This window comes from Rutidosis leptorrhynchoides, chromosome 11 (assembly GCF_046630445.1).
Source record: "Rutidosis leptorrhynchoides isolate AG116_Rl617_1_P2 chromosome 11, CSIRO_AGI_Rlap_v1, whole genome shotgun sequence".
NCBI classification, from domain to species: Eukaryota; Viridiplantae; Streptophyta; class Magnoliopsida; order Asterales; family Asteraceae; genus Rutidosis; species Rutidosis leptorrhynchoides.
In genome coordinates this window covers 30,362,803-30,389,261 of record NC_092343.1, presented here as the reverse complement: position 1 = coordinate 30,389,261, position 26,459 = coordinate 30,362,803, and positions in this window count along the sequence as shown.

Sequence of the window (26,459 nt, the reverse complement as noted above, 5' to 3'; positions counted from 1 at the left end):
GCTACCGTTACTTGTTTTGGGTGTGGAAAACAAGGTCACTATAAGAGCCAGTGCCCGAATCCAGAGAAGAATGTCGGACCTGCACGTGGGAGAGCATTTATTATTAATGCTAGAGAGGCACGTGAAGACCCGGAGCTTGTTACGGGTACGTTTACCATTAATAACTTATCAGCGTCTATTATATTTGATACTGGTGCCGATAGAAGTTACGTATGTAGAAATTTTTACACTAAATTGAATTGTTCATCATTACCTCTAGATGCTAAGTACATGATTGAGTTAGCTAATGGTAAACTAATTAAAGCCGATAAAATTTGTCGTGATTGTGAAATAAATTTAGCCGGAGAAACGTTTAAAATTGACTTAATACCCGTAGAATTAGGAAGTTTTGATGTAATAGTCGGCATGGACTGGATGTCCAAAGTAGGAGCTGAAGTTTTGTGTGCCAAGAAGGCAATTCGCATTCCTAGTAAGGATAAAATGCCGGTGATGATTTATGGAGAGAAGGGTAATTCAAAGCTAAAACTCATTAGCTGTTTGAAAGCCAAGAAGTGTTTAGAAAAGGGATGTTATGCTATTCTAGCACATGTTAATAAAGTCGAAAAGAAAGAAAAAGAGAAGTGCATCAACGATGTGCCTGTGGCAAGAGATTTTCCTGAAGTTTTTCCGGAAGAGTTGCCGGGATTACCTCCATTTAGATCTGTAGAATTTCAAATAGATTTAGTACCAGGAGCTGCACCAGTGGCTCGTGCTCCATATAGACTTGCACCGTCCGAATTAAAAGAACTTCAAAGTCAGTTAAAAGAATTACTAGACCGTGGATTCATACGACCAAGCACTTCACCGTGGGGAGCTCCAATTTTGTTTGTTAAGAAGAAAGATGGATCTTTTAGGATGTGTATAGATTATCGTGAATTAAATAAGTTAACTATCAAGAATCGGTATCCACTACCGAGAATTGATGACTTATTTGATCAACTGCAAGGATCATGTGTTTATTCGAAAATCGACCTAAGATCGGGTTATCATCAATTACGTGTCAAAGAAGAGGACATTCCGAAAACTGCTTTTCGGACACGTTATGGTCATTACGAATTTTTGGTCATGCCGTTTGGATTGACGAATGCGCCAGCTGTATTCATGGACCTCATGAATCGAGTTTGTAGTCCATATTTAGATAAGTTTGTTATCGTTTTCATTGATGATATTCTTATCTATTCCAAGAGTGAGCAAGAGCATGAACAGCATTTAAGGTTGATATTAGAGTTGTTGAGAAAAGAACAGCTATATGCTAAATTTTCTAAATGTGCTTTCTGGTTGAAAGAAGTGCAATTTCTTGGCCACGTTGTTAGTAGCAAAGGAATTCAGGTTGATCCAGCAAAAATTGAAGGCATTGAAAAATGGGAGACTCCTAAGACACCAACGCAGATACGCCAATTTTTGGGTTTAGCCGGTTATTATAGAAGGTTTATTCAAGATTTTTCCCGAATAGCTAAGCCGTTGACAGCGTTAACGCAAAAAGGGAAGAAATATGAATGGACCTCTGAGCAGGAGAGTGCATTTCAATTACTGAAGAAGAAGTTAACTACGACGCCTATTTTATCGTTACCAGAAGGGAACGATGATTTTGAAATATATTGTGACGCTTCGCGACAAGGTTTTGGTTGCGTTCTTATGCAACGGAAGAAAGTTATTGCATACGCATCCCGACAATTGAAGATTCACGAGCGAAATTATACGACGCATGATCTAGAATTGGGAGCAGTCGTATTTGCATTGAAGATGTGAAGACACTACTTGTATGGAGTTAAATGCACTGTGTTTACTGATCATAAAAGCCTTCAACATATTTTTGATCAGAAACAGCTGAACATGAGACAACGTAGGTGGGTCGAGTTAATAAACGACTATGATTGTGAAATTCGTTATCATCCCGGGAAAGCGAATGTGGTGGCTGACGCATTAAGCAGAAAGGAACGAGAACCAATTCGAGTACGAGCGATGAACATAAAAATTCGCATGAATCTCAACTCACAAATCAAAGAAGTTCAACGAGAAGCACTTACTAAAGAAAACATAAGAAATTAAATAATGAAGAAGTATGAGAAGCAACTCGTTATACGGGAAGATGGAATTCGATATTTTGCAAATCGTATTTGGGTACCGAAGTTGGGTGGATTAAGGAAGTTGATATTGAACGAGGCACATAAGACAAGATACTCGATACATCCTGGAGTTGGAAAGATGTACCAAGATCTTAAGACACGTTATTGGTGGCCTAATTTAAAGACAGACGTTGCAACATATGTTGGGGAGTGTTTAACTTGTTCTAAGGTCAAAGCAGAACACCAGAAGCCGTCAGGGTTACTTCAATAACCAGAAATCCCAGAATGGAAATGGGATGGTATTACCATGGATTTCATCACGAAGTTACCAAAGACTGCCTGGGGATACGACACCATTTGGGTGATTGTTGATCGTCTCACCAAGTCTGCACATTTCTTGCCTATAAAGGAAACGGATAGGATGGAGAAACTATTACGATTATATATAAAGGAAATTGTTTCAAGGCATGGAATACCTATTTCCATTATATCTGATCGTGATAGTAGATTTACCTCAAAGTTCTGGCAATCACTACAGGAGGCACTAGGAACTCGTTTGGATATGAGTACCGCATATCATCCGCAAACGGACGGGCAGAGTGAAAGAACAATTCAGACTCTTGAAGACATGCTCAGGGCATGTGTGATCGATTTTGGAAACGGATGGGATAAGTATCTACCATTAGCAGAATTCTCGTATAATAATAGTTATCATGCGAGCATTAAAGCTGCACCATTCGAAGCATTGTCCGGAAGGAAGTGTAGATCTCCTATCTGTTGGAATGAAGTAGGAGATCGATAATTAACTGGTCCCGAGATCATACATGAAACTACTGAAAAGATAGTACAAATCAAGGAGAGATTGAAAATAGCCCGTAGTAGCCAAAAGAGCTACGCCGATGTCCGAAGGAAACCATTAGAGTTTCAGATCGGTGACATGGTTATGTTAAAGGTGTCACCATGGAAAGGTGTAATACGTTTTGGAAAAAGGGGTAAACTGAACCCAAGATATGTAGGCCCGTTCAAGATCATCGAACGCATTGGACCGGTAGCTTATCGACTCGAGTTACCGCAACAACTCGCCGGAGTACATAATACCTTTCACGTCTCAAACCTTAAGAAGTGTCTTGCAAAGGAAGATTTCACCATTCCTCTTGAAGAAATCCATGTCGACGAGAAACTACAATTCGTCGAAGAACCAATCGAAATCATGGACCGTGAAGTTAAACAGCTCAAGCAGAGCAACATACCGATCGTTAAGGTTCGTTGGAATGCTTGAAGGGGTCCCGAGTTTACTTGGGAACGAGAGGATCAGATGAAACAAAAGTATCCACACTTGTTTCTCGATGACGCAAAATAGGTACAATTTTAAAATTTCGGGACGAAATTTATTTAACGGGTAGGTAATGTAATGACCCGCACTTTTTCGATCGTTCTATACTTATAAGATTAATATTTACATAAATTAAACCTTACCAACATGATAAGCAATCCAAATTGTTGAGACTTATGTTTTTGAAATGAGTTTTACACAACGTTTGACCGTCTAGTTTGACCGATGATATCACGAACTATATAACATATGATAATTATATGTTTGTGTATATATATATATGTATATATACATATTTAACATGATCTAAGGATGTTTTAATATCTCATTTTGTATTAATAACAATAAGTTATAAGTATATTTTGAAACTACTAACTTAAGTTTTCAAAACGATAACCATACGTAACGTTATTTGACATAAATACTTATAACATATAATGTTTATACATATATCGTATATGTAATGTATTTAATCACTTTTAAAGACTTAAATACATAAAACAATATAAGTATATTCACAAAAGATAGCTATATTTGAATTCTCATTCCATTTTTCACAAGATTTTCTATACGTATATCTAGAGTATATGTACTCGTATCATACCTAGCTTCTATACGTATTTACTATTGGTATATATACATCAAATCACCACCAACCAGCCCTTGTTCATGCCTTATGTATAAGGTAACTCTCTTGTTCATGCCTTATGTATAAGGTAACTACTTTTGATGTTTAGTATGACTAATTACATAAAAATACAACATGAAATTTTGTCCATGTTTTTCCATTAATCATGTTTTTATGGCCTTAAATACATCTTCCATTTTCAAATTTTATTACCTCATTTCTTTAACCAAAAACACACTCTTAAGAAACTCCATAACCATTCAGCTAGTATCCATGAAGATCTAGCCATAAAAACATCACTTAAACACCATAAGAAAAACCTTACAAAAACACTTCAAGAATCCTTTCAAGAACACAAGTTTACTTCCAATCTTTCATCCAACTCCATCACTCTTTTGGTTCTAGATTTTTACTTCTCTTTTAAAGAAATCTTGTCCAAGTAACTTGAGGTAGTAACTTTGTTCATAACCTTATTCGATTCATATATATATAGCTATCTTATTTTGTGGTATAAAATTTTAACAACAAGAACATAGTTTGAATGTTTTCAAACTTGTTTGCAAACTAAATAGATCCTTCTCACTTAACTTTTAAAATACTTAAAGACCTGTAATATATCATAAATATATGCTAATTTAACAAGGTATAACTTGGTTTTTCAAAGAACACCTTAAAAACTGAATTTACGACGTCGGAGTGCAACCGGGGGCTGTTTTGGGTTGGATAATTAAAAACCATCTTAAACTTTGAATTGGAGGTTTATTTTCTGGAAAAATGATTTTTACTATGAATATGATAACACATAAAAATTTCATGATTTAACTCAAAGTATAAGTATTTTTAGAAAAATAATCATTTAAGGTTGTTTACATGATGGAAAATGATTAACTTCATAAGTTTCACTAAAGTTTGACCTATGACCTGTGATTTCGAATACAAACTAAGGTATTTACAGTTCATAGTCTTAAAGAGGGACTCGATCCAAGGAAGTGGCAAGTTGAATCAACGAAAACGGAGTTGTAACGAAGAAACTATGACCAAAACGAGATCGGATATCTAAGACTAGTTTAGCTACGAAAATAATTGGAGAAAATTAAATAAATCACATCTTTTTAAAATAACATGATATTTTATATATATGTACTCATAATTTAATTTTATATGGTTCAGGATCACCCGTAAACAATACGAGAAGATTAATCATAAGATCCCATGATTGTACGCAACACGTCATTTGACAACACCGGTACTTTATGTACGCAACACGTCATTTGACAACACCGGTACCGTGGGTCAAGATTAATCTCGACCAATACATATACGATGGGGGTTTTTATTTATTTCATTGGGGGTTTATTAAACACCTAAAAATGAACCATTAAAATTGAATTACTAACATCGGACTGCTAACTACGGACTAAGGAATTATTAAAAGTATTAAAAGTATTATAAGTATATATATGTGACGTTTGTTTAAAAAGAAAAGGTATTGATATATTATATATGGATAGGTTCGTGATATCAATCGGAGACCAAGTCAAAATTACATATCTTCAAGACGAAAGTGAGTATATAGTCCCACTTTTAAACTCTAAGTATTTCGGGATGAGAATACATGTATTTTATGTTTTACGTTATGGACACAAGTAACTGAAAAATATATTCTACGTTGAGTTGTACCACTGGCATACTTCCCTGTAGCTTGGTAACTGTTATTTACAGCGGTATTGTAAACGCGAATCCTGTTGATAGATCTATCGGGCCTGACAACCCCAACCGGACTGGACGACCAGTATTCAACGGTTGCACAATACTTCGTTTTGTGACTACACTTGGTACGGTGTAGTAAGATTTCATAATAAAGGGAATATGCGACGTGATTAAATGTTAAGTATGGTTACCAAGTGCTCAACCACTTAAAATATTTTTATTAAAACGTTTATATATGAAATCTTGTGGTCTATATATATATATATATTGCTGCCGGCATTAAACCTATATCTCACCAACTTTATGTTGACGTTTTAAGCATGTCTATTCGCAGGTGATAATTAGAAGCTTCCGCTGCAACATGTTGAATTTAAGCAGGATCTTGCGTACTCATATTTGTGTCAAAAATAAAACTGCATATCCGAGGATTTGTATTGTAAAATATGCTAGAAATCGTGTTGTTATCATCATTTGTAAAGTTTGTAAGTCTAAGATTATCGCTAAACGATAATCATCTTTATTTTGTCTAAAGCTTGTATCAAAATAAGAATTATGGTTTGTAATGTAAAATATATGCAGTTGTTCTTTTAAAAATGTCGCATATAGAGGTCAATACCTCGCAATGAAATCATACGTTATCTAACACGTTCTTATGGTTAAGGACGGGTTATGACAAGTAGTCTTAGTAAAATCAGAATGCATGACTTGTTTCTGGACGTATGAATTACGTGTCTTTATTGCCTTTGCTGAACGACTTGTGTACTAGCTAGAATTATCTTCACAACTATCTTGTATCAAAGTTATTGTGTGCTATATTTCATGCTTTATGTAAAATAAGCGGTATTGTAAGTTTGTAAAATATTGTATAAAAGTTTGAACGCGAAATATTATTATAATCAGTTTTTCATATAGAATTGTAGTAGTTGAATTGTATATTAGCTACTAAGTATGAACTTAACGGGTAGGTACTACCCGAATTTAAACTTATAAAACGCTAATATGAAGAAAAAGCTTTTATAAATGAGTTCATATTATGCTACGAAATACTATTAACTACTCTTAATATTCTGTATGATTAACTTGTTCCATTTGACTATTTTGAAGGAAATGGCACCGACTACTCGACACACCGTGAATATGAATGAAGAGGAATTCCGTACTTTTCTAGCTTCAAACATAGCCACAGTACAGGCTGCGCTACATACCAACAATAACCTTGGATCTAGCAGTACAGGAAATCGTGTAGGATGCACCTACAAAGAATTCACTGCCTGCAAACCTTTGGAATTTGATGGAACCGAAGGACCGATCGGATTGAAACGGTGGACCGAGAAGGTCGAATCGGTGTTTGCCATAAGTAAGTGTACTGAAGAGGACAAAGTGAAGTACGCTACGCATACCTTCACAGGTTCTGCGTTAACATGGTGGAATACCTATCTAGAGCAAGTGGGACAAGATGATGCGTACGCACTACCGTGGTCAGCATTCAAGCACTTGATGAACGAGAAGTACCGTCCTAGAACCGAGGTCAATAAGCTCAAGATAGAACTTAGAGGATTACGAACCCAAGGATTTGATATTACCACGTACGAAAGACGATTCACAGAATTGTGCCTATTGTGTCCGGGAGCGTTCGAAGATGAGGAAGAGAAGATCGACGCGTTTGTGAAAGGATTACCGGAAAGAATCCAAGAAGATATAAGTTCACACGAGCCCGCCTCCATACAACAGGCATGTAGAATGGCTCACAAACTAGTGAACCAGATTGAGGAAAGAATTAAAGAACAGACGGCTGAAGAGGCCAATGTGAAGCAAGTCAAAAGAAAGTGGGAGGAAAACGGTGATAAGAATCACCAATACAACAACAACAACAATTACAATAATAATGGCAACAATTATCCCAACAATCGCAACATCAATCGCAACTACAACAAACGGCCCAACAATAACAACAACAACAACAGCAACTACAACAATCATCCCAACAACAATAACAACCGCAACAACAACAACAATCAGAAGCAGCTATGCCAAAGGTGTGAAAAGTATCACTCGGGGTTCTGCACCAAATTTTGCAACAAGTGTAAAAGAAATGGTCATAGCGTGGCGAAGTGTGAGGTCTACGGACCAGGGGTTAACAGAACGAAAGGAACAAATGGTGTCGGAACGAGTAATGGCGGAGCAAGTAGTGTCGGAGCAAGTTATGCCAATGTAGTTTGTTATAAATGTGGAAAACCAGGCCACATTATTAGAAATTGCCCGAACCAGGAGAACACGAATGGACAAGGCCGCGGAAGAGTTTTCAATATTAATGCGGCAGAGGCACAGGAAGATTCGGAGCTTGTTACGGGTACGTTTCTTATTGACAACAAATCTGCTTACGTTTTATTTGATTCGGGTGCGGATAGAAGCTATATGAGTAGAGATTTTTGTGCTAAATTAAGTTGTCCATTGACGCCGTTGGATAGTAAATTTTTACTCGAATTAGCAAACGGTAAATTAATTTCAGCAGACAATATATGGCGAAATCGAGAAATTAAACTGGGTAGCGAAATATTTAAGATTGATTTGATACCAGTAGAGTTAGGGAGTTTTGATGTAATAGTTGGCATGGACTGGCTGAAGAAGGTGAAAGCAGAGATCGTATGTTATAAAAATGCAATTCGCATTGTACGAGAAGAAGGAGAACCCTTAATGGTGTACGGAGAAAAGGGCAACATGAAGCTACATCTTATTAGTAATTTGAAGGCACAAAAACTAATAAGAAAAGGTTGCTATGCTGTTCTAGCACACGTCGAGAAAGTACAAACTGAAGAAAAGAGCATCAATGATGTTCCCGTCGCAAAAGAATTTCCCGATGTATTTTCGAAAGAATTACCGGGACAACCTCCACATCGATCTGTTGAATTTCAAATAGATCTTGTACCAGGAGCTGCACCAATTGCTCGTGCTCCTTATAGACTCGCACCCAGTGAGATGAAAGAACTGCAAAGCCAACTGCAAGAACTATTAGAACGTGGTTTCATTCGACCAAGCACATCACCATGGGGAGCTCCTGTTTTGTTTGTCAAGAAGAAGGATGGTACATTTAGGTTGTGTATTGACTACAGAGAGTTGAACAAACTTACCATCAAAAACCGTTATCCACTGCCGAGAATTGACGACTTATTTGATCAACTACAAGGCTCGTCGGTTTATTCGAAGATCGATTTACGTTCTGGATATCATCAAATGCGAGTAAAGGAGGATGATATTCCAAAAACTGCTTTTAGGACGCGTTATGGTCATTACGAGTTTATGGTTATGCCGTTTGGATTGACTAACGCACCAGCTGTGTTCATGGACCTTATGAACCGAGTGTGTGGGCCATATCTTGACAAGTTTGTCATTGTTTTCATCGATGACATACTTATTTACTCAAAGAATGATCAAGAGCACGAAGAACATTTGAGAAAAGTGCTAGAAGTATTGAGGAAAGAAAAACTGTATGCTAAGTTTTCAAAGTGTGCATTTTGGTTGGAAGAAGTTCAATTCCTCGGTCACATAGTGAACAAAGAAGGTATCCAGGTGGACCCGGCAAAGATCGTAACAGTTGAAAAGTGGGAAACCCCAAAAAATCCGAGGCATATACTTCAATTTTTAGGATTGGCTGGTTACTACAGAAGATTCATGCAAGATTTCTCCAAAATAGCAAAACCCTTGACTGCATTAACGCATAAAGGGAAGAAATTTGAATGGAAGGATGATCAAGAGAAGGCGTTTCAATTATTGAAGAAAAAGCTAACTACGGCACCTATATTGTCATTGCCTGAAGGGAATGATGATTTTGTGATTTATTGTGACGCATCAAAACAAGGTCTCGGTTGTGTATTAATGCAACAGACGAAGGTGATTGCTTATGCGTCTAGATAATTAAAGATTCACGAGCAAAATTATACGATGCATGATTTGGAATTAGGCGCAGTTGTTTTTTCATTAAAGACTTGGAGGCACTACTTATATTGGGTTAAAATTATTATATATACCGACCACAAAAGTCTTCAACACATATTTAATCAGAAACAACTGAATATGAGGCAGCGTAGGTGGATTGAATTGTTGAATGATTATGACTTTGAGATCCGTTACCACCCGGGGAAGGCAAATATGGTAGCCGACGCCTTGAGCAGAAAGGACAGAGAACCCATTCGAGTAAAATCTATGAATATAATGATTCACACTAACCTTACTACTCAAATAAAGGAGGCGCAACAAGGAGTTTTAAAAGAGGGAAATTTAAAGGATGAAATACCCAAAGGATCGGAGAAGCATCTTAATATTTGGGAAGACGGAACCCGGTATAGGGCTGAAAGGATTTGGGTACCAAAATTTGGAGATATGAGAGAAATGGTACTTAGAGAAGCTTATAAAACCTGATACTCAATACATCCTGGAACGGGGAAGATGTACAAGGATCTCAAGAAACATTTTTGGTGGCCGGGTATGAAAGCCGATGTTGCTAAATACGTAGGAGAATGTTTGACGTGTTCTAAGGTCAAAGCTGAGCATCAGAAACCATCAAGTCTACTTCAACAACCCGAAATCCCGGAATGGAAATGGGAAAACATTACCATGGATTTCATCACAAAATTGCCAAGGACTGCAAGTGGTTTTGATACTATTTGGGTAATAGTTGATCGTCTCACTAAATCAGCACACTTCCTGCCAATAAGAGAAGATGACAAGATGGATAAGTTAGCACGACTGTATTTGAAGGAAGTTGTCTCCAGACATGGAATACCAATCTCTATTATCTCTGATAGGGATGGCAGATTTATTTCAAGATTCTGGCAGACATTACAGCAAGCATTAGGAACTCGTCTAGACATGAGTACTGCCTATCATCCACAAACTGATGGACAGAGCGAAAGGACGATACAAACGCTTGAAGACATGCTACGAGCATGTGTTATTGATTTCGGAAACAGTTGGGATCGACATCTACCATTAGCAGAATTTTCCTACAATAACAGCTACCATTCAAGCATTGAGATGGCGCCGTTTGAAGCACTTTATGGTAGAAAGTGCAGGTCTCCGATTTGTTGGAGTGAAGTGGGGGATAGACAGATTACGGGTCCAGAGATAATACAAGAAACTACCGAGAGAATCATCCAAATTCAACAAAGATTGAAAACCGCCCAGAGTCGACAAAAGAGCTACGCGGACAGTAAAAGAAAAGATATAGAGTTTGAAATTAGAGAAATGGTCATGCTTAAGGTTTCACCTTGGAAAGGCGTTGTTCGATTTGGTAAACGGGGGAAACTAAATCCAAGGTACATTGGACCATTCAAGATTATAGATCGTGTCGGACCAGTAGCTTACCAACTGGAGCTACCTCAACAACTCGCGGCTGTACATAACACTTTCCACGTCTCAAATTTGAAGAAATGTTTTGCTAAAGAAGATCTCACTATTCCATTGGATGAAATCCAAATCAATGAAAAACTTCAATTCATTGAAGAACCCGTCGAAATAATGGATCGTGAGGTTAAGAGACTTAAACAAAACAAGATACCGATTGTTAAGGTTCGATGGAATGCTCGTAGAGAACCCGAGTTCACCTGGGAGCATGAAGATCAGATGAAGAAGAAATACCCGCATTTATTTCCAGAAGATACGTCAACACCTCCAACTGCTTAAAATTTCGGGACGAAATTTATTTAATGGGTAGGTACTGTAGTGACCCGAACTTTTCCATATTTATATATATATTAAATGAAATTGTTATTTACATGATTAAGTATTTCCAACATGTTAAGCAATCAAACTTGTTAAGACTTGATTAATTGAAATAGGTTTCATATAGACAATTGACCACCCAAGTTGACCGGTGATTCACGAACGTTAAAACTTGTAAAAACTATACGATGACATATATATGGTTATATATATAGTTAACATGATTTTATTATAAGTATGTATCTCATTAAGTATTTTAACAATGAGTTATATACATAAAAATGAGACTATTAATTTAAGAAACTCGAAAACGATATATATAACGATTATCGTTATAACAACGTCTTACTAGGTACATATGAATCATATTAAGATATTGATACAATTGGTTAATCATGTTAAATGATAAGTAAATATATTATTAAGTGTATTAACAATGAAATACATATGTAAAAATAAGACTACTAACTTAATGATTTCGAAACGAGACATATATGTAACGATTATTGTTGTAACGACATTTAACTGTATATATATATCATACTAAGATATATTATATATCATAATATCATGATAATATAACAATTTAACATCTCATTTGTTATAATAAACAATGGGTTAACAACATTCAACAAGATCGTTAACCTAAAGGTTTCAAAACAACATTTACATGTAACGACTAACGATGACTTAACGACTCAGTTAAAATGTATATACATGTAGTGTTTTAATATGTATTCATACACTTTTGAAAGACTTCAAGACACTTATCAAAATACTTCTACTTAACAAAAATGCTTACAATTACATCCTCGTTCAGTTTCATCAACAATTCTACTCGTATGCACCCGTATTCGTACTCGTACAATACACAGCTTTTAGATGTATGTACTATTAGTATATACACTCCAATGATCAACTCTTAGCAGCCCATATGAGTCTCCTAACACATGTGGGAACCATCATTTGGCAACTAGCATGAAATATCTCATAAAATTACAAAAATATGAGTAATCATTCATGACTTATTTACATGAAAACAAAATTACATATCCTTTATATCTAATCTATACACCAACGACCAAAAACACCTACAAACACTTTCATTCTTCAATTTTATTCATATAATTGATCTATCTCAAGTTCTATCTTCAAGTTCTAAGTGTTCTTCATAAATTCCAAAAGTTCTAGTTTCATAAAATCAAGAATACTTCCAAGATTGCAAGTTTACTTCCAAGTTTTCTAAATCCATTCCAAGTAATCATCCAAGATCAAGAAACTTTTGTTACTTACAGTAGGTTATCTTTCTAATACAAGGTAATAATCATATTCAAACTTTAATTCAATTTCTATAACTATAACAATCTTATTTCGAGTGGAAATCTTACTTGAAATTGTTTTCGTGTCATGATTCTGCTTCAAGAACTTTCAAGCCATCCAAGGATCCTTTGAAGCTAGATCTATTTTTCTCATTTCCAGTAGGTTTATCCAAGGAACTTGAGGTAGTAATGATGTTCATAACATCATTCGATTCATACATATAAAGCTATCTTATTCGAAGGTTTAAACTTGTAATCACTAGAACATAGTTTAGTTAATTCTAAACTTGTTCTCAAATAAAAGTTAATCCTTCTAACTTGAATTTTAAAATTAACTAAACACATGTTCTATATCTATATGATATGCTAACTTAATGATTTAAAACCTGGAAACACGAAAAACACCGTAAAACCGGATTTACGCCGTCGTAGTAACACCGCGGGCTATTTTGGGTTAGTTAATTAAAAACTATGATAAACTTTGATTTAAAAGTTGTTATTCTGGGAAAATGATTTTTATTATGAACATGAAACTATATCCAAAAATTATGGTTAAACTCAAAGTGGAAGTATGTTTTCTAAAATGGTCATCTAGACGTCGTTCTTTCGACTGAAATGACCACCTTTACAAAAACGACTTGTAACTTATTTTTCTGACAATAAATCTATACTTTTTCTGTTTAGATTCATAAAATAGAGTTCAATATGAAACCATAGCAATTTGATTCACTCAAAACGGATTTAAAATGAAGAAGTTATGGGTAAAACAAGATTGGATAATTTTTCTCATTTTAGCTACGTGAAAATTGGTAACAAATCTATTCCAACCATAACTTAATCAACTTGTATTGTATATTATTTAATCTTGAGATACCATAGACACATATACAATGTTTCGACCTATCATGTCGACACATCTATATATATTTCGGAACAACCATAGACACTCTATATGTGAATGTTGGAGTTAGTTATACAGGGTTGAGGTTGATTCCAAAATATATATAGTTTGAGTTGTGATCAATACTGAGATACGTATACACTGGGTCGTGGATTGATTCAAGATAATATTTATCGATTTATTTCTGTACATCTAACTGTGGACAACTAGTTGTAGGTTACTAACGAGGACAGCTGACTTAATAAACTTAAAACATCAAAATATATTAAAAGTGTTGTAAATATATTTTGAACATACTTTGATATATATGTATATATTGTTATAGGTTCGTGAATCAACCAGTGGCCAAGTCTTACTTCCCGACGAAGTAAAAATCTGTGGAAGTGAGTTATAGTCCCACTTTTAAAATCTAATATTTTGGGATGAGAATACATGCAGGTTTTATAAATGATTTACAAAATAGACACAAGTACGTGAAACTACATTCTATGGTTGAATTATCGAAATCGAATATGTATTAAGTCTGGTAATCTAAGAATTAGGGAACAGACACCCTAATTGACGTGAATCCTAAAGATAGATCTATTGAGCCTAACAAACCCTATCCAAAGTACCAGATGCTTTAGTACTTCGAAATTTATATCATATCCGAAGGGTGTCCCGGAATGATGGGGATATTCTTATATATGCATCTTGTTAATGTCGGTTACCAGGTGTTCACCATATGAATGATTTTTATCTCTATGTATGGGATGTGTATTGAAATATGAAATCTTGTGGTCTATTATTACGATTTGATATATATAGGTTAAACCTATAACTCACCAAAATTTTTGTTGACGTTTAAAGCATGTTTATTCTCAGGTGAATACTAAGAGCTTCCGCTGTTGCATACTAAAATAAGGACAAGATTTGGAGTCCATGTTTGTATGATATTGTGTAAAAACTGCATTCAAGAAACTGATTTCGATGTAACATATTTGTATTGTAAACCATTATGTAATGGTCGTGTGTAAACATGATATTTTAGATTATCATTATTTGATAATCTACGTAAAGCTTTTTAAACCTTTATTTATGAAATAAAGGTTATTTTTTGTTTTAAAAATGAATGCAGTCTTTGAAAAACGTCTCATATAGAGGTCAAAACCTCGCAACGAAATCAATTAATATGGAATGTTTTTAATCAATAAGAACGGGAAATTTAATTTGGGCAACTTTAACCTTGATTTTCAGATAGATCTTTTCGAGTAGATAATTTTTCATATAGGACTCGACTTAATCCGAGTTACGGTTTAGAATTTATGGCCCTCCGATCGTCACTATGTCCTTTTAACGTTGTGCAGAAATTTCTGACCTACTCGCACTTAGACCGTCGCCACAGTCAAACGAAGACGAGTTTGCTTCTGTAAATTTTACCACACTTAAAGGACTCATATACAGAGCCATGGCCACTGGTCTCACCTTAATTCAGTAATGGTAGAGGTCGTGGTGACTGATCGAAGTCAGCTTTTGATTTAAACTACTTTCATGAACGAAATTTACTTTACGCCTTTTGTTTGATGATGAATGATGATGACCCTTAAGACCTTATTTACATACATTTAAACCTTTTGGGATGATTTACTGACTTAGTACTATTTGACTTAGTTTGAGGACTTTCCGGACCTACACACTTGCTTATTTCCCGAGTCATACTTTACCGCTACTTTATCATTGTGAGTTATAGCATTCCCTTTTTACTTTAACTTATTTTGGGAACTGAGAATACATGCGGATTTTATGTTTTACATACTAGGCACGAGTACTTAAACTTATATATGTGTGGGTTATATAACGGCAGAAACATTCCCTTTAGCTCGGTAAACGTTTAGTCATTGGTTTTTGAACCGGTGAACGCGAATCTTAGATATGGATCCATAGGGTTTGACATCCCCACTCGGGCTAGTAGCGCTAGCATTTAACGAGTGTTTAATACTTCGTAAATATACGCACTTGCCAAGTGTACTTTCAGGGGGTATAAACATTAAGTTAGTTACCAAGTGCCCACGGTTAACATATACTTTATCATACTGTTTTGAAACGCTCTTTGTAGCACTGAAATCTCGTGGCCTACCTTACATACTGTTATACTTAAACTATAGCTCACCAACCTTTGTGTTGACGTTTTTAAGCATGTTTTTCTCAGGTGCTTAAAGTTAGCTGCTTCCGCTGTGTACTAGTCTTGCTGTAGACACCCGCTGCTCTAGAGTTATCACCGCATGAACTGTTTATCTTGCATTCATAACTTTAATACTTTTGAACTATGATTTGTAACGACCTAAGGGTCACGTACTATTATCTTCATTTCCTTACATAGAAGCATACTTTTGATGTAAAACATTCGACGTTAGTTATGACGTCACCTTTTATCATGAATGCAAACTTGTTTTGAAAACGCATATAGTGTTTGACCTTGTAATGATCCTGTTGTTGATGATTCATACACGATGGTTTTGTACGGGGCATCACACATACAAATTTGAATCTAATGTCACTTCATTAAACACGCTTTTTATATCAATAATATTTTCAGATTGTGTTGAAATTCTCAAGATCACCCTAAAACGACCCTAACATCAAGACTCCCGGAAATTGTATTCCTATTCGAAGTCTTCAGGATGCCAAAAAGACATTTTTCTCATTATTAATGTTTTTTGAACGTTTTCAATATATATCGTATTATTACTTTTGTGTATACATGACTTAGCATGGTATATATAGTTTTAAGGCCTATTATTTCACTCAAAATGTAATTATGTATAACTCATATAATTTTGAGTCTAACGTTACTTCATTAAACATTCTTTTTAAATCAATAATATGCGCCGCCAGATGGAGTACCCTTTGGCGGCGCATAACCTTTGGTTTCAGATTGTGCTGAAATTCTAAGGATCACCCTATGAACGTGCATGCCATTCGAGGTCGTCTAGATTGCAAAAAAGACATCTTTCCTTGAAAATTCACAACACTCACCAAACACCACTGACGGTTCGTGGTGCTTCATTTTTTCGTCTTTTGCCAAAATGTTAGATCTATAGTATCTTTTGACTCGTAGCTCCGATTTAGTCACCATTTTTTTAAGTAGTGTATTTTTCGAGATCTATCTGTTGGCAAACTTCCGTAGGCTGTTTATCCCAAATATTTTTCGAAACGAGGCCTCGAAAGCCTTCAATTTTGCCTTTCTTTGTTTAATTTTAGACACTCATTTGACCATTTTGAATTTCTATCATATTATTTCTTTTTGTATGCATGACTTAGCATGGTACATATTGTTTTAAGGCCTATTATTTCACTCGCAATGTAATTAAGTATAATGCATGCAATTTTGAATCTAATGTTACTTCATTAAACACGCTTTTTATATCAATAATATGCGCCGCCTAATGGAGTACCATTTGGCGGCGCATAACGTTTAGTTTCAGATTGTGTTAAAATTCTTAAGATCACCCTAAAACGACCCTACATCAAGACTCTCGGAAATTTTATTGCCATTCAAAGTCGTCAGGATGCCAAAAAAGACATTTTTCTCATTATTAATGTTTTTTTGAACATTTTCAATATATATCGTATTATTACTTTTGTGTATACATGACTTGGCATGGTATATATATTTTTAAGGCCTATTATTTCACTCACAATGTAATTATTTGTAACTCATATAATTTTGAGTCTAACGTCACTTCATTAAGCATGCTTTTTAAATTATTAATATATGCCGCCAGATGGAGTACCATTTGGCGGCGTATAACCTTTAGTTTCAGATTGTGCTGAAATTCTCAGGATCACCCTAAAAACGGCCCAACGAGCAAGACTCTATGAACGTGCATGCCATTCGAGGTCATCTAGATTACGAAAAAGACATCTTTCCTCGAAAATTCACACCACTCACCAAACACCACCGACGGTTGGTGGTGCTTGGTTTTTTCGCCTTTTGCCAAAATATTAGATCTATCATATCTTTTGTCTCGTAGCTCCGATTTAGTCACCGTTTTTTTTATGTCGGGTATTTTATCGAGATCTATCCGTTGGCAAATGTCCGTAGGTCGTTTGTGTAGTGACCCGAACTTTTCCATGTTTATATATATTAAATGAAATTGATATTTACATGATTAAGTATTTCCAACATGTTAAGCAATCAAACTTGTTAAGACTTGATTAATTGAAATAGGTTTCATATAGGCAATTGACCACCCAAGTTGACCGGTGATTCACGAACATTAAAACTTGTAAAAACTATATGATGACATATATATGATTATATATATAGTTAACATGATATTATAATAAGTAAGTATCTCATTAGGTATTTTAACAATGAGTTATATACATAAAATTGAGTTTATTGAATTAAGAAACTCGAAATGATATATATAACGATTATCGTTATAACAACATCTTACTAAATACATATGAATCATATTAAGATATTGATACACTATGTTTGATCATGATAAATGATAAGTAAACATGTCATTAAGTGCATTAACAATGAACTATATATGTAAAAACATGACTACTAACTTAATGATTTTGAAACGAGACACATATGTAACGATTATCGTTGTAACAACATTTAACTGTATATATATCATACTAAGATATATTAATATATCATAATATCATGATAATGTAATAATTTAACATCTCTTTAGATATAATAAACAATGGGTTAATAACATTTAATAAGATCGTTAACCTAAAGGTTTCAAAACAACATTTACATGTAACGACTAACGATGACTTAACGTCTCAGTTAAAATATATATACATGTAGTTTTTTAATATGTATTTATACACTTTTGAAAGACTTCAAGACACTTATCAAAATACTTCTACTTAACAAAAATGCTTACAATTATATCCTCGTTCAGTTTCATCAACAATTTTACTCGTATGCACCCGTATTCGTACTCGTACAATACACAGCTTTTAGATGTATGTACTATTGGTATATACACTCCAATGATCAGCTCTTAGCAGCCCATGTGAGTCACCTAACACATGTGGAAACCATCATTTGGTAACTAGCATGAAATATCTCATAAAATTACAAAAATATGAGTAATCATTCATGACTTATTTACATGAAAACAAAATTACATATCCTTTATATCTAATCCATATACCAACGACCAAAAACACCTACAAACACTTTTATTCTTCAATATTCTTCATCTAATTGATCTCTCTCAAGTTCTATTTTCAAGTTCTAAGTATTCTTCATAAATTCTGCAAGTTCTAGTTTCATAAAATCAAGAATACTTCCAAGTTTACTAGCTCACTTCCAATCTTGTAAAGTGATCATCCAACCTCAAGAAATCCTTGTTGTTTATAGTAAGATATCATTCTAAATCATGGTAATACTCATATACAAACTTTGATTCAATTTCTATAACTATAACTATCTTAATTCGAGTGATAATCTTACTTGAACTTGTTTTCGTGTCATGATTCTACTTCAAGAACTTTCAAGCCATCCAAGATCCTTTGAAGCTAGATCATTTCTTGTCACTTCTAGTAGGTTTACCTACTAAACTTGAGGTAGTAATGATATTCATAACATCATTCGATTCATACATATAAAACTATCTTATTCGAAGATTTGAACATGTACTCACTAGAACATAGTTTAGTTAATTCTAAACTTGTTCGCAAATAAAAGTTAATCCTTCTAACTTGACTTTTAAAATCAACTAAACACATGTTCTATATCTATATGATATGCTAACTTAATTATTTAAAAACAGAAAACACGAAAAACGCCGTAAAACTGGATATACGCCGTCGTAGTAACACCGCGGGCTGTTTTGGGTTAGTTAATTAAAAACTATGTTAAACTTTGATTTAAAAGTTGTTCTTCTGGAAAAATGATTTTTCTTATGAACATGAAACTATATCCAAAAATCATGGTTAAACTCAAAGTGGAAGTATGTTTTCTAAAATGGTCATCTAGACGTCGTTCTTTCGACTGAAATGACTACCTTTAAAAAAATGACTTGTAACTTATATTTCTGACTATAAACTTATACTTTTTCTGTTTAGATTCATAAAATAGAGTTCAATATGAAACCATGGCAATTTGATTCACTCAAAACGGATTTAAAACGAAGAAGTTATGGGTAAAACAAGATTGGATATTTTTTGATTGTTGTAGCTACGGGAAATATTGTAACAATTCTATACAAATCATATCCTAGCTAACTTATATTGTATTATACATGTATTCTAATATATTATGTAATCTTGGGATACCATAGACACGTATGCAAATGTTTTGACATATCATATCGACCCATGTATATATATTATTTGGAACAACCATAGACACTCTATATGCAGTAATGTTGGAGTTAGCTATACAGGGTTGAGGTTGATTCCAAATATATATATACTTTGAGTTGTGATCTAGCCTGAGACGTGTATACACTGTGTCATGGATTGATTCAAGATAATATATATCGATTTATTTCTATACATCTATGTGATGACCCGGGAATTTCCGACTAAATTTAAACTAAATCTTTATATGTTTCCGACACGATAAGCAAGGTCTGTAATGTTGAGTCTCAAAATTTTCGAACTGTTTTCATGAATGCATTGACCCATGACATTACCCCGACGATTCACGAACAATTGTTGTAAATAAATATGTATGTATATATAAATGTAGGTATATATATAATAAAGTGAAAATTTTAGAATATAAACATTAGAATTAAATATGTAAAATAAGATATAAAATAAATAAGTGTAATTTAAAATGAATCTATATATATAAAAATATATATGATTTTTGTGTATAATTATTATTATGTGTATATTGTAATACATATACAATTTATAAATAAATAATAAATCTTCGATAAAAGTTATTATATAATGTAGTACATGAATACTACATAATTAATAATATAATACAAGTTAAAATTTAGTTGATATATTAAAGTTATTATTTTCGGAATTATTAACATTAATATCAGTATTGTTAATATTATTATATATATATATATATATGTAAAATTTGATACATTTGATTTATTGTAATATTATTGTTATTAACATTATTATTATCATTACTAATATCATTCTTATTATAACAAGTAGTAAAATTATAATTTTAGTTATTATGATCAATATTAGTATTATTATTAGATGTTTTCATTATTATTATTATTATTATTAGAGATTATCAACATTATTATTATTATAAAAGTAACATAATTCATTAATATATTTCATTAATAACATTATTATTAACATTATTATTAACATTTATTGTTATCATTATTCTTAAAGTATTAGTATGATGAATATTATTAAAGCTAACATTATTTATATATATATATATATATATATATATATATATATATATATATATATATATATATATATATATATATATATATATATATATATATATATATATATATATATATATATATATATAATATCAGTATTATATATTATTATAAATTATATTATCATTATTATCAGTATTTTGATTATTAATAATATATATAATTACATTTATTAATAAAAATGTATAAAACAGATGAATCCAGTTTCCTTGTTCAATCAAACTGTTTCTGATTTTTGTTCATATCCTTATATTATTACTAGTCGACATCAAGGACTCTAGTACTACCAAAATCAGTTAGAGATCGTAGTCTTCTTTTAATTTTTTTTATATATTTTCTGATATTAATCGTACTATCTGTTGAACTAATTACTTTAAAACAAGCTGTACACTCAAGATATCAGATAACCATTTAATTTTATCACCATTACTATCTAATATAAATTACAGTTGTTATGTTGAGGGAATTAGACTGAAAATGTCAAACTGCAGTCGTTAAACTCTGTTCCGTTTTTTTTTTTTTTTAAACTTCAAAAGTGAACCAATTTACAAATCTTTAAAAACAGTTTTATTAGGAATAATCTAGTGAATCTTTCTGCAAACTTTCAATTTCCAATTTCTTCAATTGATTTCAAATTTTAGAGTCAAAGTTTTATTTTAAAAAAAAAGTCAAAGTTATGTTCATGAGTAAATTTGTAATCGTTTTGATATTATAGGTTTAATTGATGAACACTATAGTTTCTAACAACGATTTAGAACTTATGTTATTTAGGAAATTTTATCTAAAACGTTTTAAATTTCAAAATCAAAATTTTTTTTTCTTCTCAAACAACGAACAGCAGCTGTGACGGCTTTTAATTTTTTTTTGTGTTTGTTAATTACTTTGAACACCTTCTAAATATTTCTGTATCTATTTTAAAACCTAAATTAATATAGTAACTTAAATTGATGTGTGTTGAACTGGTTTGGGTCGATGAGTATTGGAGAGGATGAAGGAGGAGAGGAAACAAGAGAACGGGTTTAAATAAATTGATATTCGATATATTCCAGAAAAATGAATGGGTTTAATGGTTGAGGGTGTTGGCTAGTGAACGGGAGGTCTCGGGTTCGAGCCCTGCATGAGGCAATTCTTTTTACAGCAGCTTTTTAAGGGTAAACTTGACACGAAGATTATGATTTTCATGAATAGGAATATACAGATTTTAATAAAATTATTACAATTATGAAAATAGAAATCTTGGATATAAAGATTAGTAGGAAAATTATTGAATTAGAGTTTTAATTAATTTATGATTCATAGGAATTACTAAAATCATTATAACTATTATTATCATAGCACAACTTAGTATTATAATTGCTAATATCATTATTTTCAATAACATTATTATTATTATTATTATTACATTTATCAATATTATTATAAAATACCACTATCTTTATTAACTTTAGTATTATCAGAATTAATAATAAATTCATAAACAAATGATCTGCGTATAAAAGATATATATATTTAATATACATAACTTAACTATATTGATATTTCTATATATAAAATGAAAATACACATAATGAAACTTATTGATCTACTATATATATAAAACACATCACTAAGAATAATATATAAGTTCGATTACGATTATGTGTATTAATAAATATACAAATGTTATAGGTTCGTGAATCCGAGGCCAACCCTGCATTATTCAGTTGTTAAATATCGTTATATGTATTTTTACTACAAAATACATTATGGTGAGTTTCATTTGCTTCCCTTTTAAATGCTTTTGCAATATATATTTTTGGGACGGAGAATACATGCGCTGCTTTTATAAATGTTTTACGGAATAGACACAAGTAATCAAAACTACATTATATGGTTGGATTATTAACCGAATATCGCCCTTCAAGTCTGGTAACCTAAGAATTTAGGGAAATGGCCCCTGATTGACGCGAATCCTAAAAATAGATCTATGGACCTTGACAAGTCCCATTCGGGGTACGAATGCTTTAGTACTTCGAGATTATTATTAAACAGACGAGAGGTTCTGTTTGGGGATATTCTATGCATTAAAGTTAACGTCGGTTACCAGGTGTTCAATCCATATGAATGATATTTTTGTCTCTATGCATGGGACGTATATTTATGAGAACTGAAAATGAAAATCTTGTGGTCTATTAAAAATGATGGAAATGATTATTTATGTTAAACTAATGAACTCACCAACCTTTTGGTTGACACTTTAAAGCATGTTTATTCTCAGGTATGAAAGAAATCTTTCGCTGTGTATTTGCTCATTTTAGAGATGTTACTTGGAGTCATTCATGATATATTTCAAAAGACGTTGCATTCGAGTCGTTGAATTCATCAAGATTATTATTGAGTCAATTATAGTTAGATATATTATGAAATGGTATCCATGCCGTCAACTTTCGATGTAATGAAAGATTGTCTTTTCAAAAACGAATGCAATGTTTGTAAAATGTATCATATAGGGGTCAAGTACCTCGCGATGCAATCAATTATTGTGAATCGTTTATAATCGATATGGACTTCGTCCGGATGGATTAGAACGGGTCTTTACAATCTAACTGTGGATAACTAGTTGTAGGTTACTAACGAGGACAGCTGACTTAATAAACTTAAAACAGTAAAACGTATTAAAAATGTTATAAATATATTTTGAACATACTTTGATATATATGTACATATTTGTTATAGGTTCGTGAATCGACCAGTGGCCAAGTCTTACTTCCCGACGAAGTAAAAATCTGTGAAAGTGAGTTATAGTCCCACCTTTAAAATCTAATATTTTGGGATGAGAATACATGCAGTTTTATAAATGTTTTACGAAATAGACACACGTAATTGAAACTACATTATATGGGTGAATGATCGAAGCCGAATATGCCCCTTTTGCTTGGTAACCTAAGAATTAGTAAACCGATCTACTAATTGATGCGAATCCTAAAGATAGATCTATTGGGCCTAAAGAACCTCATCCAAAGTACCGGATGCTTTAGTACTTTGAATTCGTTTATATCATGTCCGAAGGATTTCCCGGAATGATAGGGGATATTCTTATATGCATCTTGTTAATGCCGGTTACCAGGTGTTCACCATATGAATGAATTTTATCTCTATGTATGGGATGTATATTGAAATATGAAATCTTGTGGTCTATTATTATGATTTGATGATATATAGGTTAAACCTATAACTCACCAACATTTTTGTTGACTTTTTAAGCATGTTTATTATCAGGTGATTATTAAGAGCTTCCGCTGTTGCATACTAAAATAAGGACAAGATTTGGATTCCATGCTTGTATGATATTATGTAAAAACTGCATTCAAGAAACTTATTTTTGATGTAATATATTCTTATTGTAAACCATTATGTAATGGTCGTGTGTAAACGGTATATTTTAGATTATCATTATTTGATAATCTACGTAATGCTTTTTAAACCTTTATAGATAAAATAAAGGTTATGGTTGTTTTAAAAATGAATGCGGTCTTTGAAAAACGTCACATATAGAGGTCAAAACCTCGTGACGAAATCAATTAATATGGAACATTTATAATCAATATGAACGGAACATTTCAGTTGGTATCTGAGAGTTAGTCTTAGAGAATCAGAAAATTGCATTAGTGTATCTTACAGAGTTTGTTAGGATGCATTAGTGAGTCTAGACTTCGACCGTATTTTTCTTCAAAAACGATTGCTTAACATTTTTTTTTGTTGGAAACTATATATTATTAACATGTAAATATTATGTATATTATTATCCTCTTAACGTGTTTGATATTGTGTGATAGATGTCTACCTCTATTACAAATCCCATTGATTCACCTAATAATAATGAAGAGTCAAATATATTTTAGAAAGATTCACAAATTCCCGAAGAGGAACCGGAAGAGGAGGAACCGGAAGAAGATGAACCAGAAGAGGAGGAATCGGAAGAGGAGGAACCAGAAGAAGAAGAGGTTCCGGAGGAAGAAATATTGATACCTATAGTAAATCGATTAAATAAAAGAAAATCCTCAACCAACGGACCAAAGTTAATAATGGTCAATGGTGTTTCCGCCGAGGAAGCAAAATATTGGGAAGAGTACCAATTTTTCGATGAATCGGATCCCGATGAGGATTCCGATGATGTTATAGAAATTACCTCGACCCAATTAATAAAGCGAAAGAAAATAATAAGGGAAAAGGTATAAAAATAGAGAAACCCGATTCCAACCCCGATGAACTTTATATGTATCGGCAACATCCGTATTTCCTAAAATGTAACAATGACCCGGGAACCTCTAAACCACCAGGTTTTTCTAAACCATTATGGAAAACGATGGCTCGTATTAGAGGAACACCATATATTCCTAGAAAATTAGGAAAACGAACCAAGTCCGAAGAAGAAGAAACCAGTGATTCAGATTAGAGGGTTGTAATCATGTTGTGTATTATATGTATTGTAGTGTGCTTGTACTTTTATGTTGTATGTAAAAAAAATTACTTGTATTGTTTGTTAATTATCTTTTACGAATCTAATCCTTGTCTATTTTACAGTATAAAAATAAAATGGACGTTAAGGGTAGACAACTGAATATTTTAGAAGACCTACCAGAGGATATGATTGAGAAAATCTTGTCTAGAGTCGGTCAGAATTCATCAGCACATTTAGTTATGGCGAAATTAACTTGTCAAATATTTGAAAGACTTTCCAGAAATGCCTTAGTTTATAAAAGGCTTTCCTTTGATAGGTGAGGTATATCACATTGGGGAGACCGTAAGTTACGCCGTGTTTTCTTTAAAGCATTAAATGCGGGGAACCCAAATGCAATTTTACGCTACGGCTTAAGAACCTATTTTGACTCAACTTATCCCAACATAGGATTTCGTGAATTAGAAAGAGCTTCTAACATGCAACATAAAGAAGCATATTATGCTTACGGGTTAGTGATGTTCGCTTCTTACCGAAGTGAGAAAAAGAACATCGGACTGCAGCTTTTAAATAAGACCTTCTCACAAGTGACGGATTCAGTAGTTGGGGTGAGAAACAAGGTTTTTAGATTATTACGGGGCTATTGGACATTACAAAACCCTCGTCCTTTTGACGACATTACAACATGCTGCCTAGTCAATGGTCATAACGGTTATTTTCCACAAGACCAAGGATGGGAAGTCGTCTTAGTAAAACCAGAATGCATGACTTGTTTCTGGACTTATGAATTACGTGTCTTTATTTCCTTTGCTGAACAACTTGCGTATTAACTAGGTTTATCTTCAAAACTGTCATGTATCATAGTGTACTATATTTCATGTTATATATAATATAGCGAAGTTGTAAG